At 31.8% G+C, this 5,078-nt stretch overlaps 1 long non-coding RNA gene across 1 annotated transcript; it reads left to right on the top strand.

The window, feature by feature from the left end:
- The first annotated feature begins 2,630 nt into the window (after positions 1-2,630).
- LOC107909602 (uncharacterized) lies at positions 2,631-3,774 on the top strand. The gene is made up of 2 exons (XR_001687283.2): positions 2,631-2,968; positions 3,127-3,774. It is a non-coding gene; the product is annotated as an uncharacterized lncRNA (long non-coding RNA).
- Positions 3,775-5,078: the final 1,304 nt, after the last annotated feature.

Raw genomic sequence — 5,078 nt, 5'->3', positions numbered from 1 at the left:
AATACCAGTAATAACATATGGGGATGAGGCCTCCTTGCGTGTGCAAATAGCATAGGCTCTAACAGGTGCACGAGCCTCGGATTACCACTCACATTACCCATATTTCTGGGTGGTCTACCCCGAGCTACAGTGTTACCCGATCTCATCTTCTGTACCGGATTTTGCTCCGCCAACTCTGGGCACTCACGAATATAATGATCCATTGATCCACATTTAAAGCAAGTCCGATCATGCAATCTGCAACTGACGGGATGTCGTTTACCACAATGTTTACACTCGGGTTGATTTGATCTAACATTACCCACACTAGCTACTGAGGTAGCTCTCGAACTCACAGGTGGTCCATCCTGATCTCGTCTATAATACCCCGCAGTAGCCTTTGAACGGCTAGCATTATCTCGAAACTTCTTTGATGTCGACTAGAATGACTTACTAAATGGTCTCTTACGTGAATCTCTAGCTTCAGAGTCAGCTTTTCTTTTTTGTCTTTCCCAAGCTCTTTGACTTTGCAAGCTCGCTCAACAAGTACTACGAACTCTTTTATCTCAAGTATGCCAACTAACAATTTAATGTCTTCGTTCAGCCCATCTTCAAGTCTTTTAAACATTATAGGTTCAGTCGAAACATATTCTTGGGCATATCGACTAAGTCTCACAAATTTTCGCACATACTCTGTCATTATCATCCGACCCTGTTTCAATTCAAGAAATTCCTTTCGTTTCTGATCAATGAATCTCTGGCTGGTGTATTTCTTACGGAACCACCGATACTAGTGTATTCCACCAGTGATATGCAGTGTCTCATAGCAAAGATATGGCACATTTTAAGCACTCGCCAGGGGTGCAAGATAACTCGTTAAACACTCCAATAGTATTATCGAGATAGAATTCAGCTCGTTCAGCACCATCATCGTTAGTGGCTCTGAACTCTTCAGCCCGTGTTTTCTGATTTTATCAACAAGAGGCTTAAGCAATCTCAACGAATCACTCACTTGAGGTATAACAGGTATCGAAGATGGATTAGTCGGGGGTGGAAGTTATTGTACAACCGGATATATTGAGTAAACCAGTCGTTCATCATTTGGTAAAAGGCTTATCTAGCCTCTCCCTCCTGGTTACTCGAAGTTGGTCGAGAATCAACCGGCGTTGTCCCTTGCGCTGGAGTAGGCACTATACTCTCAACATAATCAGCTACGGCTCGATCGGGATCCATTACTATACGAAAACACATTTTCAGATGTCAGAAGTCATCATACTATCGCAATATAAAATATGTCATGTATAGCTAGACTCACATATGCTATGGTAGTGAACCGACTAAACCATAGCTTTGATACCAATAAAATGTAGCACCCCTAACCCGTATTCGTCGCCGGAATAGGGTTATGAGGCATTACTAAATGAAGCACACACCCGAACAATTTACAAGTACACATAAACAAGTCTCTTAAATCAATCAAATTTTAAATCATAAAGCTAACATAAACTCTTTATGAATTATTCCATATTTTAAAACGAACATATATATAGTCACATAAATCATAAGCAAAAATATCAAATAAATCAAAAATTATTTTTTTATAATTGGCACATCATGAAGTATTCGAATATATATATGTGTGTTTTGGCCGAATGTGATTATGAGATAGGGAACTATGTAAATGCATTAAAATCATTTTATTTTTAACAAAACGACGTCATTTTGCTCCCTGTCTTCTCACCCATCATCCAAGTGGCCATCATGTATTCTTTTCGACAACTCATACACTCTTTCATCCTCTTCTATTTATTATTTAACTAGTTTCTTTATATTAATTAAAATACAATTTGTTTTTAATTTAATATTAAAAATCTTCAGAAAAATTAATGACACATAGAAAAAATTCGAAAGTAAAAACATAGAAAAATATATGTTAAAAATGAAAAAAATTAAAATACTATTATTTAAAATAAATTTAATTTTTTGGGTATATGGCTGATTTTTTTAATTTATATATTAAATAATTTCTTATATAATTGTAAAAGAGATAATATTAACTTTATATATATTAAAATTATTATTATAGTTTAAATTATTTAAGAGATAATAGATAAACTTTATATATATTAAAATTAAAAAAATTGCTAACCCATGCATCTCTAGAGAAACAAAATTAATTAGTAAATTGAAAAAGTTATTTAAATTTCCTAAAATAATAAAAGAATATATAATTACAAAAGAGAAATTTTTTTAAAAAGTTTTTTTTTTTCATATTTTGAAATGTTCTGTTTTTGTTTTCTTACATACGAAATTATATAAAAATTTCAAAATTTATCTAATTCTTTTAAATATTACTTAAATTTAAAAAAATATTTATTCATAAATGATATGAAAGATATAATAATTCAATATAAAAATTGTAAAGAAATCAAGCATTAGCAGTGTTTATGAGAAAAGCGCCGTAAAAAATAAGCAATAGCGATATTTTTATGCAAAAAATTATTTTATTTTAAACAAAACGACGTCATTTTACTCCCTACAAAAAAAATTGACCAATAATAATGTTTTTGGTCCAAACGCCGTGAATATGTATTTATTTTTTACAAAACGGCATCATTTTGTTAGCAGCAAAATGCATAAATAATTTCGCCAGAACCCTTCCCCTGTTTCCCCCAATTCATTTCCCCCAAATCAGTTACCCCCAACCCTATTTTTTCCCCCATTTTATTTTCCCCAAATTATTTCTCCCCTACCCCAAAATCCTAACAATTTCTCCCCTACTTCGGAACATAATTCTCTTCTGCGTATTATCAACCAGCAAGAAATTTCTCAGAATAAAATGGTCGCTACAAATTATTTCTCCCCTACCCCAAAATCCTAACAATTTCTCCCCTACTTCGGAACATAATTCTCTTCTGCGTATTGTCAACCAGCAAGAAATTTCTCAGAATAAAATGGCCAGCGACGGATTTATTCATCAAAACCCATTGTGAGCTTTTGCCTCTTAAACCCCCTTTCACAGTTTCTTTAATTTCTTGAAGTTAGTTTTTTTTTCCCTCACAAAAATATCTTATGTATGATTTTAATGGTAGAAAGAGATAAGTGTGAGTTTATTAAAAAAATTTTAATTATGTTTTATTAACTTAGGATGGAAACGAAAATGGCTGGTGAGAGAATTTCATAAATACGAAAAGTCTTTTTGGTTGAGAAATTCCGGGAAATGTAAAGGAAAATCAAGATTGACCCATAGGTTTTCTAGCCTAGATTTCTTTTCTCCCTTTCTGGGCTCTTTGTTTTCTTTTGGGACTGTAGGATTTAATGATCTAGGATTTGTATAATTTTCCGAAGCGAAAAGCACAAATAGAAAATGAAGCTACTAAAAATCAATTTGAACTTGTTTGAATTAATTGTCCTTTGGGCTTATCAAAGAAACTAAAATTTGGGTTCTTCCTGCTTTCTACATGTTTCCTTATCAACTGACATTTTCTTTTTCAAATTGATGTTTCATTTTGTACTAATAAGAAAAGTAAAAGTATTCGGCATTCTTTGCTGATGATTTTGGTCTGGTTGTGGCATTGTTATTGTTAAGCTTGTTTAGTTAGGTCTGATTTTGGTCTCATTACACATTTGATTTCCCCCTAAGTGTCTTCATACAGTATTTTTGTTCATCTTTTATGTCAACTTGATTTGGTTCCAGTTTTGCACCTCTTAAATTCTTAGACATTGACGTTTCTTCCCTTTTTCGTGCATCATGCATCTCATAGATATAATCTTTTATCGAAGAGGTTTTGTTTATACTCTTTTCTTTTTTAACGTAATTTTGCTATTTATACTCTTTTAATATTTTCGCTAAAGGTCATATTTTATAGCGGTGTTTGTGGGAAAAACCCGTAAAGGTCATGTTTTATAACGGTGTTTGTGGGAAAAGCGCCGCTAAAGGTCATGTTCTATAAAAACGCCGCAAATAATTTTAGACGTCGTTAAAAACCTGTTTTGCTGTAGTGGTAACAAAACAATAAAAAATAATAACAGTATTTTTTGCAAATTCGAGCTAGGCCTGAACAATAAAAACTTACTCAAGACCCAACCCATTTAGAAAATGGACCTTACTTTTTGTTTAAGCTCATTTTTCGGATCTATATTATTACTTAAACTCTCTCACTTTTTGAGCGGGCTTTTGATCTTAACCTAATGACATGCAAAAAAAAGAATTTGTTTTAAGTACTAATTGAATGAGACTATAATGTGGTACGAAATAAACGAATATGTAAATTAAGAAAAACATATGATAACAAATACTTTCATATCGAAAATGTATATATTACTCTCCCATGAAATTGTCCAAAATTCAACTCACAATAAATAAACAAATATAAAAGAAGCATTTAAAATAATAAAAATGACCATTAAAAATCCTACTCACAAGTACACTGAACTACATCCAAACCTAAACATTTTGATAAAAAAAATGAAAATAATAACAATAAAAGAAAAAGGAAACAACATCTCTTCATCTTAGATCGAACAAACAAATGAGATGTTAGGCCATTAGCGGATAAAAGAGCTTGTAATTGATAAATCGAATAAACAAACCTCTTAGCGGATATTGCGAGTGGAAAAGTTGATGGTTGATGCCCGACGGCTATAAAACCAACCTTTTTTTTTTTTTGCATAATTACAAATTTAGTCTTTAATGTTAAAAATTTTATTAATTTGGTTTTTCTTCTTTTTTGATTGAGCTAAATTTGGTCTCAACCTTTTATAAAAAATTAAATGACCGTCAACCTCTTAAAACGAGTAAAATTGCTGTTCTTTTAACGAAAATATTGACTAAAACGTAAGTTTTTAAACATGGTACATTGCATGACAATCTACAAGTACTTCATGCTAATCTTTTTGGATCTTTTTATAATCTTTAAATTGTTTGTTGACGTGATATAGTCAGCATGAAGTGTACATGGATTGCCACGACAACATTGTTTCCATTAAAAAACGATTTGTCTCTTTTTAAAGTATTAGTGGTCAAATTTAACTACAAAATAAAAATTAAATTGACATAAGGTGTAAATGTTAAGCACTAAATTCATATTTAGTTCGGT

The sequence above is a fragment of the Gossypium hirsutum genome, chromosome D02 (genome assembly GCF_007990345.1).
Source record: "Gossypium hirsutum isolate 1008001.06 chromosome D02, Gossypium_hirsutum_v2.1, whole genome shotgun sequence".
Taxonomy (NCBI): domain Eukaryota; kingdom Viridiplantae; phylum Streptophyta; class Magnoliopsida; order Malvales; family Malvaceae; genus Gossypium; species Gossypium hirsutum.
Note: the sequence above shows the minus strand (reverse complement) of the source record. Positions and strands in the feature narration are given on the sequence as shown.